Source organism: Lissotriton helveticus, chromosome 3_1, assembly GCF_964261635.1.
Source record: "Lissotriton helveticus chromosome 3_1, aLisHel1.1, whole genome shotgun sequence".
Lineage (NCBI taxonomy): Eukaryota > Metazoa > Chordata > Amphibia > Caudata > Salamandridae > Lissotriton > Lissotriton helveticus.
Window position 1 is genome coordinate 743495223 of NC_136061.1, and position 14217 is coordinate 743509439.

The 14217-nt window shown below is 52.2% G+C and overlaps 1 protein-coding gene across 4 annotated transcripts in view; it reads right to left on the reverse strand.

Annotated features, from left to right (window-relative positions):
• USP47 (ubiquitin specific peptidase 47) overlaps window positions 1–14217 on the reverse strand; it is a 1403284-nt gene that overhangs the window by 515330 nt on the left and 873737 nt on the right. The window lies entirely within an intron of this gene.

Consider the following 14217-nt stretch of genomic DNA (forward strand, 5'->3'; position numbering starts at 1 on the left):
AAATCAGTGATGCGCTCTGGTGTCAGCAACTAGGGTGACCAACTGGCATGGGTGCAAATTCAGGACGGTGAGTGTAAAAATTCAGGACAAAGGGTCAAAATTCAGGACAGGAGGTCAAAATTCAGGACAAAACTTTCGGACAAAAGGTAAGGTTTACAGACACGTCAGAGGAGGTTGCACAATAGTAAAAAAGTAAGCAAATAGACAAACACTTAAGTACAAGTCAAATTAAGTTTATATTAGGTTGAGACAATTGTGCACTATACAGTATTTCAGTATGCCTGGAGCCTGCTACTTAGACAATTCAAAACTCGCATCTCGCTCCAGCAGGTATTAGTCACCAGACAATGGTGAACCAAACCTGAATACAAGTGGGACTGCTTTTATTGTTGATTAAAAACTACTGGATATACAAGGAACTTTGCAGTGCCAGCCCCCAGTAACAAACCCCCCCCCCACCCTCCCCTTTCCAGCCTCCCAAGGAAATACCCGATGCCGGGTCCGGCCTTGCTACCACCCTCCAATGGTGCCCCTCATCTTTACATAGACCGTCTCTCATGTGTATTTAATTTCTTTTATAGTGTTACTCATCCCAAGTATGTAGGGCAGGGTGCCGGAGTGCGTTACATCACACACACACATCATATAGAGACAATGACTCATATAAACGTGAGTGCCAATGTATGGGAAATGTTACTTAAGATAATGGGTGCTACAAGGTGTAATCATTCTTTTATCTATCATTCAGTCTTTCACCATTCATTCTTTCTCCCATCTGTGTGCCCATCTATATTCAAACATATTCAACCATTTTCAAACCTATCCACCATGTATCCTTCCATCCATCATTTCACTCATCCATCCCTCCCACTCATCCATCCATTATTCATCCATCCACCCTTTCACCTCATCCATCCGTACACTCATCCATCCACTCTTCCACCCATCCAGCTATTCACTCATCCATCCAGCAATTTACCCTTTCACCCATCCAGCCATTCTTTCACTTACTCATCCATCCACCCAGTCACTATCTTTCCACCCATTTCACCCCTTCAGTCATTCAGCCTCCCTTTCTCTCTACATCCCCCTTTCACTTATCCATCCATCCTTCCACCGGCACCCACCCATCTACTCATCCATTAAGGAATCCATCCATTGACCCTATTGTAGGAGAGTGGGGTCTGCAATCCTATGGTCACCCCAGATTTTTTTGCTTTTTGCTTCACTGGTTTACGACTTTCCCTGGCTGTGGGCCTGCTAATCAGACCCACAGCCTAGCTGTTCTCTCTCTAAATTAACAACCATGTACCTTAGGTGCATTTACCAATTGGTACTGGGCCACCTTATCAGTCCCTGTACAGTATACCTTAGGTATCCAGGGCATAGGTGTACCCAGGGCCTACAGCTGAAGCATGTATTATGCCACCCCTGGCTGGCCATCTCAAATAGACACAACTGGCTGCAAGACAGCTGGGGCAAGGTGGTGTAATCACCCTTTGCTGTAGATATAGTATACCTATATCTAACCCTAAAATGGACACATATATTCCTATCAGTCACTCCTATAGCAGGCCTTATCAATCCTGAAGGCAGAGTGCTTGGAATTATGTGAGATGGTGCTCTGGCATGACCTGAGCCCGTTTGCAGCTTGCGGAACCAAGTCCTAATAGCTGTTCCATGATAACGCTATACCATAAACTCTTAAGTGCATTATAATCCTCGCGGTTAAATGCTAACTCTGGTATAACATTATCAAAACATGTCGAGTAAGGTGTCATACAAATTGGAATACTACCCCCTCGCCAATTCTGGCGACGGGGGTAGCATTCCACCCTTCTAGGGGGACAGGACATGTATGTAACTGAGAACCCCGGTTAAAGTTAACTCGAGCCTTGGCATCACAAAATGGATGCCACCACCACAGACACAAGTCTGACCTCCTGCTGCTGGAAGTCCTTCCAGCGAGGGAGGCTTGGACAAAGGGTTTCCTGCCTTGGGAGGTGCTAGCACCACCCCAGACAGGATTTTGTGTATTGGGTAGGATAGGCCTGAAAGGAATGAGACATGCCCGGGGCACACAAGGTGTCCTGTGCATACACCGGTTCAAACCAGTTGCTGGGGTATCCCTGCCCCAGCTCTGGCGGGACCCCGGACAAATGATAGGGGGTGTAGCCACCCCCCTTCCTGGTCCCACCCAGGGGAGGGACCTAGTCAGTAGTGCAGCCCCCTTTAGAAGGATAAAGGTAGGAGCTGGTCCCATTCCAAGTTAGATTAATCCTGAACTACTCTACAAGAAGAAACTCTGGACTTCGACGTTCTGCTCCACAGAAGACTGAAGGAATCTCCCTTGTGGGCAAGGAGTGTCCACCCTGCACAAGCAGGCATCATCAAGCGCCCAGCGGCTTCACTTTGTCGTCTTCCCTCGAGGATCCAGACTTCAGAGCCCGACGAGACCCGGATTCCCAGACCTCTCCGACCTCAACTCACATCTACAGCAAAGCTGAGACCCGTGGGTGCGACGAGACACGTGGGACTGGCCATCTTGGAAGAAACTGCACTTCGCTTCCAGCAGGACTCCCGAGGTAAATTCGACCAAGTGCTTTGGGGACTGAGAAGCCCCATCCCCGAGCAGCCCCTGCACCGAAGATCAGCCCTCCAGCATCCACGAGATCTGCGTGGGGCCCTTCTGCTTGTTTGCTGCTCGACGCGTTGTCTGGTCACTTGCTGGCTGGCTAGTGGCCTCCTAGACGACGAACCTTTGAATCTCTGCTGGTCTGGTTGCTCCAGACGGGCCCTTGCTCCCTTCCAAAAGAGGGGCACCCCGGACTCTCCTAGTCCGCACCAGACGCTTTCTCCACTCACCGCGTGGGTTGCCTTTGCCAAGGCCTGTTGACGCCGATTCCGGATCCAACACCGCCGACAGCGAGAGCCCGCGTGGGACAGCTCGTGCCTCCATCCTGGTCGTCGAAGACACCTCCTGGTCCACGTGGCTGCAGAGTCAAGCGTCCACTCTTCACCTGATCGCGACGACGACATCTGGTTCCTTCCTGGTTCCACTCCAGTCACTGGCTAGTGACTTTGAACATTGTTCCCTCTGCTTTCAGGTCCTCTTCTTCGCCGATCCACCCTTGGATCGCACCGGACATCTTCCTCCTGGTCGCCTGCAGCATCTTTTCTTTCAGGCTCCATAGACTTCAACGCGAGAACCCGACACGACTTCGCACCTATGCACCCGCAGCCCGTGGGTGAGGTAACAAGAGCATTTCGGTGCTCAAGGGTAGTTTAACTGTCCAAGTGTCCAGTTCCACAGTCGTTTTAGTCCTACCTAGTCAGGATTGTCCGTACTCACCTTTAACTTGAACTGTACTGTCCATAGACGTTGTTACGCATCTCGCGTGTGAGTTCACACTCTGCACACGCGTTCCGTGGGCCTCCTATTACTTACCTAGAGTTAGTGTAGCGTGGTCCCATCGTTCCTACAGCCTCTGGACAGCTCCATTCCTTCTATTGACTTTCACATTCCACTTACTTAGTATATGGTTTGTCGTGCCCCTAGGGCACCATTGTAATTTTGTGCAACTTGTCGTATTTTTCGTAAGAGATTGTCATGTGCTTAGCCCTCTGACCTCATAAAGAGTTCAGAGGTGTTGTTATTCATAAATGTACTGTTTATTTTCATAACAACCTGTGTGGTGTCCTTTCATCTGGTATTCAAGGGGTTATATTGTGGTAAAACAGCTGGCTTCACATGCCAAAAGAGTTTAGCCTAAGACTGCTTTGTCCATGCTACCATTAGGATAGCTGGTCTATAAGGTTGACTTACAACCAATCACCATAAGGGTTGTTTGGACTGATACAAGGTGATCACTAGAACTAGTGAGCATCATATATCAGGCCAACTTCTCACACCTATTACTCATCCATCCATCCGTTCTCTCATCCATGCACCCTTTCACTTGTTTACTTATCTATCCATCCTTTTGTCCATCTCTCCCTTTCACTCACTCATCAATCCTTACATCCACCCTTTCACTCATCCATCCATTCACCCTTTCACTTATCAATTTATCAATCCATCCTTTCACTCATCCATCCATATCACTCGCCCATCATCTACCCATTCACTCACCCTTCCATCCTTTTACTCACACCCTTTGACCCATTCATCTACCCTTCCACCCATACATCCATCTATTCACCTTTTCTCTCACCCATCCTTCCACCCACTCACTACTCCAACCTTTCTTTCATTATCTATTCATTCACCCTTTCATTCATCCATTCATCCTTTCACTAATCCATCCAGCCATTTACACATTCCTTCACTTATTTACTCACCCACCTTTAATTCCTGAAGAAAGGGCTGGGGTGGGGGAGGGTTCACTAGGCCCCTGCACATAGGCAATCTGAAAACGTAGAAGGCATGAGTCATGCATGATGCACAGTGCCGGGGCGTGACGAGACTGTGATATGGTGTTGATCCAAGGCCTTAATTGGGGTAAAAAAACCTCTGGGGTCTCTTCAAAGGGGGTGTTCGAGGAAATTAAGGGCATAGTGTAGTGTTCATTCCGACTGGTGTTATGCTTTTTTTGTCAATGCATCCAGATATTTAATACAGCAAGTATCATTACACCAACAACAAGCCAGGGCTATTGGCTTTGTCAATGGTTGTTAGTTGCTTAAAATAAAAAACAGCAACCATGGCGTTGTTGAATACAATACTGAAAATGCGTCAGTTCTAAAAGAATGAGACAGTGAAAGAACTATAACACGTTCTTTTTTACTTGTTTCACAGGCATCTTTATATAAACTGTTGTCTCATGTTGCACCATGGGCGCTGTACCTTTTTTCCATCTGACAGAATGCCCTGCTGTATGTACAAGGAGGCAGGAGGAGGCCACCACATGTTGTGCAGCCCAGACTGCCCCATTGACATTCTGTATGTGGCAATCAGCCACAGGCAGAATGACAATGGGTGGGGTGGGGCTGCGATGGGCTCAGAGAACTGCGAGGCGGCCCCATCAGGGGGCTAAGGCTTCTTTCAGGGGAGCAGCGCTGCTCCCTGCACTGGCTATAATTAGGGACAAAAGGCGTCCGTAAAAAGAATCCTCACGGACAACGGACGTGAGGTCCAAATTACGGACAGTCCGTGAAATTTACGGACGGTTGGTCACCCTGTCAGCAACATTTCAAATGGTGTTTAACTGCTTGACTAGTCTCCAGATTGTCTTTGTAAAGCTCCGGGTGCTGTGTAGGCACAGGAAGGTAAACTAATTAATCGGCTTACATACTTGTGTAAATCCTTATTAAAAATACTTACTAACACTAGTATCTATCTTTCCCTCACTTCCGGTGAGTTGCGAGAGAACAGTCTAGTGGTTGCCGTCTCTCCCACATAAAACCGGATGTGTAGGCCTGCGCGCAGCGGACGCGCGCAGTGGGCCCGCCGTCGGCGCAGCGAAGGCGTGCCAAAGGCAAGCCCGTCTGCGCCCATCCGCGGCAGTCTGGGGCCAGGGGCCAGCCACTATGTCCAGGCACAAACCTACTCCACAGATCAACTAGTGCGCCTTCAAGGGGATCACAAGATGGATGATACTCTTAGGCACACTTTGGAGCAACACGGCTTACTGGTGGCCGGCCCTACACAAACCCGCATAGGTCCGACTTTGGCCCAACCTGCCAAACCTGCCCACCCCGTTACTCATGCAAAAAATTACATCAAATCGCCCCCTGTCACGCACAAAAGTAGCGACTTGTTGCACAAGTTACTACTTGTGTAACGATATATCTGTAAGAGACATTAGTTAGTGATAGATTCCTTACCTTAGAATATCCCCAGGCGTCAGACTGGATCTGGAAAAGTTTGCATAGCAATACCCCTGCGCGCCGGCAGGCGTCGTCCGCGGCTCCGCGTCCATCGTTGTTAGCACCGGAATGACGTCGGAGTACTCAGACGCTGCCCATGCATGCTGACGTCAGTTCTGATACACAGCTTTTCCGCACCAGATACGCAGAGCCATGATAGAACCAACACTGGTGCCATGAAACTAGGGCCCTAAAAGGGGATGACCTTAACCCTAGATATCGGTTCGCAGAACGGGGAGGATGGGTGGGTCGGTAAGGAATCTAATAGTAACTACTGTTTCTTACAGATATATTGTTACCGAAGGTAAGTAACTTGTGCATCTGAAAGAGACACGTTAGTGATAGATTCCTTACCTTAGAATAGATACCCTAGCAATACCAACACCGGTGGTGGGTCTGCGAACCAATATTCACACCAGAAAGTCCTGGAGGACGGAACGGCCAAAGAAGCCATCCCTCTGGACTTGACTGTCCAGGCAGTAGTGTCTTGCAAACGTGTGCAGCGAGGCCCACGTAGCTGCCTGGCAAATGTCCTGCAAGGGCACTCCCTGGCCTAGGGCAGTGGTAGTCGCCGTGGCCCGAGTGGAATGAGCCCTCAATCCAACAGGGGGCTCCTTCTTAGCCAAGGAGTAACATACCTGGATACACAAGATGATCCACCGGGAGATGGTCCGCTAGTGCACCGCCTTTCCCTTCTTAGCGCCCACGTAACCAACAAAGAGTTGGTTATCCACCCGGAACTGGTGTGTGTGATCCAAATAGTAAGAGAGCGCACGTTTTGGGTCCAGACGGTGGAGCCTCTCTTCCTCTTTCGAGGGATGCGGAGGCGGATAGAAGGTGGGCAAAGTAATGGACTGCCCGATGTGGATGGCCGTGACAACCTTGGGCAGGAAAGAAGGTCTTGTCCGCAACACAACCTTGTACGGATGAACAGAGAGGAAAGGAGGTGTGGAAGAAAGAGCCTGGAGCTCACTCACTCTCCTGGCAGAGGTGATGGCCACCAGGAAAGCAGTCTTCAAAGTAAGAAGACGGAGAGGACAGTTATGGAGCGGCTTAAAGGGAGCACACATTAGGTAAGTAAGAACAAGTTTTAAGTCCCACTGGGGCATCACGACAGGAACAGGAGTTAACATGTGTGTGATGTCCTTTAAAAACCTATTTACAATAGGGGACGTGAACAAAGAAGGCTGATCAGGAAGCCTTAAGAAGGCAGAAAGGGCAGAAAGGTACCCCTTGATAGTGCCCAGAGCAGAGCCCTGCTGGGCAAGAGAAACAAGGAAGAGGAGAACCTCAGAAAGGGGTGCAGAGAGAGAGTCCACAGCCTTTGCTGTGCACCATGCCACAAATCTGTTCCACCTGCAGGCGTATACCGACTTTGTGGAGGGACGCCTGGCTGCCAGAATGACATTACAGACTTCAGGAGGCAAGTCAAATGGCCTCAACTGCCGCCGCTCAATCTCCAAGCATGGAGGTGGAGACTGGACAGGTTCGGGTGGAGGACCGTCCCCTGCTGCTGCGACAGAAGGTCCTCCCGAAGAGGCAGACGAATCGGGGGATCGACTGACATGCTGAGTAGCTCGGGATACCAGTATCTTCGTGCCCAGTCCGGAGCCACAGGGATAATCTGGGCCCGGTAGCGCCTGATCTTCTTCAGCACTCGGGGCAGAAGTGGTATAGGCGGCAAGGCGTACAATAGACCGCAACTCCACTCGCGAAGAAAAGCGTCTCCGGGCGAGTGCCGCCTTGGAAATTCCAACGCGCAGAACTGATGACATTGCGCGTTCTCTTCTGTGGCGAATAGATCTAACCAAGGCTCTCCCCACTGCTGAAAGAGGCCTTACGCCACGTCCGAGCTCAGACGCCATTCGTGATCCATCATGAACCGACAGCTGAGTTCGTCCGCCCTGGCATTCAGGGAACCTGCCAGGTGTTGAACCACCAGGGTCACGCCCTGATGTTCCAGCCACTGCCAGAGGCACAGAGCCTCCTGGCATAGGGTCCACGACCTCACCCCGCCCTGTTTGTAGCAGTACCACATGGCGGTGGTGTTGTCCGTGAACACCTGCACTACACTCCCCCGGACAGAGGGGAGGAATGCCTTCAGTGCTAGACGGATTGCCCGCAGCTCCAAAAGGTTGATATGGAGCCGGGACTCCGCCGGAGACCAGAGGCCTCTGATCTCCGCCTCTCCCATGTGGCCACCCCAGCCCTGGAGGTACGGGTCCGTCACAACCACGTGCTCCGGGTGGGGTAGGGAGAGGGATCTGCCACTGACCCAATCGCGATCCGTGAGCCACCACTGCAACTGTCTGGCAGTGCCCTCCGAGATCAAGACGTGATCGGACAAGTTGCCCTGATGCTGGGCCCTCTGAAACTGCAGGTCCCACTACAGAGCCCGCATCCGCCACCGGGCGTGATGCACCAGAAGGATGCAGGAGGCCATCAGCCCCAGAAGCCGCAGCGTCAACCTGACCGAGACTCGGGATAAAGGCCGAAAGATCGGAATCAGAGCCTGAATATCCCAAACCCGCTGTTCGGGAGGATAAACCCGAAACTGCGGCGAGTCTAGAACCGCTACGATGAAGAGGAGCTTCTGAGAGGGACACAGGTGTGACTTCGGCACGTTGATGGAGAACCCCAGCAAGTGCATGAGGTCGGCCGTAGTCTGGAGGTGGCTGACGACTGTCTGGGGCGAGCCCGCCTTCAACAACCAGTCGTCGAGGTAGGGGAAGACTGACACCCCTAACCTGCGCAGATGAGCTGCGACCACCGCCATCACCTTCGTGAACACCCGTGGGGCGCTTGTAAGGCCGAAGGGGAGCACGGTAAACTGAATGTGCTCGAGGCCTACCGTGAACCGCAGGTAACGTCAGTGGGCCGGCAGGACGGGGATGTGAAAATAAGCGTCCTACAAGACCAACGCTACCATCCAGTCTACGGGGTCCAGGGCAGATAAGACCTGAGCCAAAGTCAGCATCTTGAACTTCTCCTTCCGAAGGAAGCCGTTGACGTCCCGTATGTCCAAGATAGGGCGTAGGCCCCCTTTGCCCTTCTTGGGTACCAGAAAGTAGTGGGAGTAACAACCACACCCTACTTCTGGCCACGGAATGCGCTCGATGGCCCCCTTGGCCAAGAGGGCCGTGACGTCCTCTTGCAGAAGTTGCAAGTGATCCCCCGACACGCGGTGGAATTGCGGTGGCATGCTGGAGGGGTCGCCTCGAAGGGGAGGGAGTAGCCCCTTCGGACGATTTGCAGCACCCACCTGTCCGACGTAACAGTGCGCCAGTGGATGAGGTGATGGCGAACCCTGCCCCCCCACTGGCGTCACATGGGCCTGAAAACACGGACTAGGAAGGTTTTGAGGCGGATGCTGCGGGGGGGAGGTGTGGACTGGCCGCGCCGTTGTCCCCGACCGCCACCACAGCAGTTTCCACAGCCGCCACTGCGCTGTTGAACATTCTGCAGTGCGTGGCTGGCAGTACGTGTGGGGGCGCCCCTTCCGTGGCCACGAAAGGCACCCGATTGCTGGCGTGTGGCCGAGAGGCCCAAGGACTTGGCCGTAGCCCTGGAGTCCTTAAAACGCTCAAGCGCATGGTCTGCCTTGTCGCCAAAGAGGCTACGGCCATCGAACGGCATGTCCAGAAGAGTGGCCTGGACATCGGCCGAAAAGTTGGCGGTCCTCAATCAGGCGTGACGTCGAACCGCCACCGTCGTTGCCATCGCCCTGCCCAGTGAGTCCGTGGTATCCAGCCCACACCGGATGGAATATCGCGCTGCATCTCGACCCTCCGCAAGGGTTTGGCCGAGTTTAGCCCGGACCTCCTCCGGACATTGTGGCAGCACGTCCGCAACCATGTCCCACAGGGTGTGGGTGTAGCGGCCCAAGAGGCATGCGGTATTGACAGACCGCAGTCCCAAACTCAGGGACAAGAACACCTTCTTCCCGAACTGTTCGTACCTCTTGGATTCCCGATCGGGTGGAGCCGTCGGGAATGCGGTCTGGGAAGTAGAGGCCTGGATGACCAGGCTCTCGGGGTGGGATGGGTGGACAAAAAGCAAGGGTCGCCCGGGGCTGGGCGATAGCGTCTGGCCACGTTCCTATCCACAGGCGGACCTGTGGCGGGCTTGGACCAAGTGCCCACAAGAACGTCACACAAGGCCTCATTAAACTGCAGCAGAGGCTCACTGGAGCTTGCCTGCGGTTTAAGGACCTCAGTGAGGAAGTTAGTCCTCACGGCCGCGACGGGGAGCTCAAGGTTTAAGGCCTTGGCTGCCCTCGTCAACACTACACTGTAAGCAGCCCCCTCCTCCGTAGACACGGTGGGATGGGAGACAAATCCAGTGTCTGACGAAGTGTCAATACCACTGGCCTCCCCAAGCTCATATGTCTAGTCCTCTTGAGACTGGCACTCCTGTGCCAGAGGGTCCGCAGACCCCTCCCAGTCACCCTCGTCACCCGTAGAACAGGGTCAACAGACGGGGCCTCCTCATGGAAATAAAAATCTCCAAAGGCTGTCGGAAGCGGCGCCCAGCGGCCCCGCTCCGGCGCCAGAGTCGGACCGAAGGGAAGATTGGGGACGGCGTCCACAGTGGGCGCCGGGGGCGACCCCCGCGAGGCCAGCGCCGGTGAGCTTGCGAGGTCGACCGGCGACGACCCGGATCCGGAAGCGGATCTGGTGAGGTCCTGTGGCGCCGGGACGGAAGTCACCAGCGGCGCCGGGGCCGAAGCACCCGACCCGCTAGAGCCTCCAGCCGGGACCGTTGGGCCCGGAGGCGCCACGGGACCCGGCGGAGAAGGGAGGGACCTCATGGCCATGAGGTACCGCTCGATCTCCTCCGGCGTCGCGTCATGCCCAGGGGCCCGAAGGTGTGGGGCAGGCGGCGACGCCTGCGACTCCGTCGGAGCCGCGTGGGTGGTGTCACAGCGAACCCCCGGCCACATCGTGCGAGCGTCGGGGTGGGTCGGAGGAACGATGACGTCTCTCCGACCTCTCATGCCTCTTACCTGAGGACTTGGATCCTGACGACCGATGACCACTCCCGGAGCTGCGATGACTCCGACCCCGCGACCGGTCCCTCGACCTCCCGTGGGACCGGGACCTGGAACGGCGCGGGGCCGACTGCTGGAGCCTAGCTTTAGACGTCAGGGCCCGGCAGTCGGAGCAGGTGCGGTCGAGGCCTAAACACTTCAGGCACCGGCGATGGGGGTCGGTAACCGTCATCAGTCGGTCGCACTGCGAACAGGGTTTGAACCCCGGCATCCCTACCGGCACCGTTGGAGTCGAAGACTCGAGTAGAGAAATGATCAAAAGATCAAAAGTTTAGTCAAAAAATTACTAAGGGGTAGAGCTTCTCCGGATCTGCGGTAGCTGGTGAGGAAAAAAGAAGAACTGACGTCAGCGCGCATGGGCGTCGTCTAAGTACTCGGACGACGTCATTCCGGCGCTAACGACACCGACGACGGACGCGGACAACGCCTGCCGGCGCGCAGGGGTATTGCTGCGCAAAATTTTCCGGATCCAGTCTGACGCCTGGGGATATTCTAAGGTAAGGAATCTATCACTAACGTGTCTCTTTCAGATAATCTATTACCTAAACACACGTTCCTTGTGTAAACATCAGCTAGAGTTATTTTCCCTGCTGGACACACACAGACCGGAAATCCTCTTTCTGACGGAAACGTGGCTGACCCCTGAATCTATCCCAGATATTTTAGCGGCTATCCCCGATCCTTATTATATTCTACAGGTGGACAGGGCAGTGGGAAGAATGGGAGGCGGGGTTGCGGCAATTATTAATAAAATGCATCAGTGTACTTCACTGATCACCACCCAAGTCCCGCATACAGAAATTTTAACTATAAAACTAGATTCACACGAGTTTTCCCTAGTATGCATGGTCGTGTATCGCCCACCTCATTCTATGCCAACAATCCCCCAAGTATTTGGGAATCTGACTGCACAACTCGTGATTAACCACACGAGGGTGCTGATAGTTGGCGACTTTAATTATTGGCCCGAAAACAGCAAGGAAGATCCCATATCCCGTGCTTTTACAGACACTTTGGTCAGCCTAAACTGCACCCAGCACATCCATACAGCTTCGCACAATAAAGGACATATCCTAGACCAAGTATGGACTCAGAACCTAACCATCTCACCTATAACTGTCACTCCCTGTGTGTGGTCTGACTACTATTTGATCATGTTCACGATTCCGAATATCAGCGTAGCTATCACCTCCAAGCCTGGCAGTATGACAGCCAGGAACTGGAATCGAGCAAATGTAGAGAAATTCCATACCATATTAGCCAACACAGCTCCTCAGTCTCAAGATCGTTCAACCTCCAGTCAGGCTACCAACCTCACCATATGGCTAGAGAATGCTTGCAATATAGTCGCCCCTCATAAAAATATCAAATTACGAAGACCACATGAAGCCCAAAAGTGGTTTTCTCCAGGGCTTAAAGAAGCCAAACTAAAACTCAGACAAGCTGAACGGAAGTGGAGAAGCCACTATGATCCCGCATTGAAACTAACGTACCTACTTCTCCTCAGAGAATATCAATCTTTGATCCTCCTGTGTAAAACGGAGCATTTCTCCGCAAAAATAGCAAATTCAGCCAATAAGTCAAAAGAAATTTTCGCAATTGTAGAGGAACTCACAGGCTCGGCCAGAGTAACAGTTCAGCCCGAGCAATCTCAGCAGCTCTGTGACTCATTAAACCATTACTTCTTCGACAAAATCACCGCAATAAAAGCGAGCATCCCCCAATCTAACTCTCTCATCACTCCTAGGCTGAGTTGCCAAACCCCTGTGGCTTTTAATCAATTTTCACCCATCACCCCGGATTTTTTTTCTGAATTAATGATTAAAGTCAAGTCAGGCTCTCCTCTCGACAGCTGCCCCCCCCCCCCCCCCACATTTTGCGTGAAGCTTTCATGGCCTGCCCGGAACCCCTTTTTCCCTCCTTAATTCTTCACTCAGTAGTGGACAGGTTCCTGAGTCTTTCAAAGTGGCAGAGATTCTGGCTATTCTTTAGAAACCTGGTGCAAACCCTCAGGTTATGAGCAACTATCGCCCAATTTCCCTCCTACCCTATCTCAGTAAGATCTTGGAGTCTTATGTAGCAGGATGTCTGAGCTCCTTTGTTGAAGCATCTTCTCACCTAGATTCCAATCAGGCCGGTTTCCGACCTGCCCACTTGACCGAAACAGTTATCCTCTCGGTCATGGACGATCTTCGCAGAGGAGCAGATCAAAACACCTCACAGGCTCTAATTCTCCTAGATCTGTCGGCAGCATTTGACACGGTCGACCACAACATCTTGGTCGACCGTGTCCGAAGTGCAAGTGTCGGAGGTCAAGCACTGAAATGGCTCCAATCGTTCCTGTCAGACAGGTTTCAATCCGTCCGCCTGGGCCAGTACAGCTCCACGAAAGGCAGACTCCCCTGCGGAGTTCCGCAGGGCTCCTCTTTATCTCCTTTGTTGTTTAATCTTTACATGCAACCTCTGATCACTGCCTTAAGAAAGATGAACGTGTTGACGTTTAATTACGCAGATGACCTGCAATTAATTTTCAATTTACACCCCACCTGTTCTTCTGAATCCTACTTGCGGGATACAATGACTTATATTAGCAACTGGATGAACTTGAACCAACTCAGATTGAACCCGAACAAAACAGAGTTGATCCTGACAGGTGGGAACAACAGCCCATGGAACTCCAATTTTTGGCCCATCCACTTGGGATCTCCCCCCGCCCCGGCACTAAAGGCAAAGAGCTTGGGGATTACGATAGGCAAGGATCTATCTATGAACCCACAGATCAACTCAGTGGTTTCTGCCTGCTTCTTTATGCTGAGGAAAATAAAGACGATAAGAAGATTCCTCTCTAAAGAAGCAGCCACTTTGGTAGTCCAGGAGTGAATTATTTCTAGACTGGACTATGCAAACTCACTGTATGCCGGTATCCCAGCTTATCAAGTGCGATGCCTACAATTGATACAGAATCACGCGGCTAGGCTTATTTTCCAACTTTCCTCCCGCCATCATGTTAAACCCCTGCTACAACAACTTCATTGGCTCCCTGTGATCCAACGCTGTGCTTTCAAATTAGGCTGTATTGTCCATAAAGCTCTGTTGGACACCGGCCCGGAATTCATATCCGATAAGATCAAGAAATATAGTCCCTCCCGCACTCTTCGGTCATCCTGTCAACGTCTCTTGAGCACCCCAAGATTTAAACGAAATAAACACGGCGGGCTGTGCTTTTCAACACTGGCTCCCCAGTTCTGGAACTCTCTCCCTCTATCTTTATGACTCATTGACAACCATCTTCAATTTAG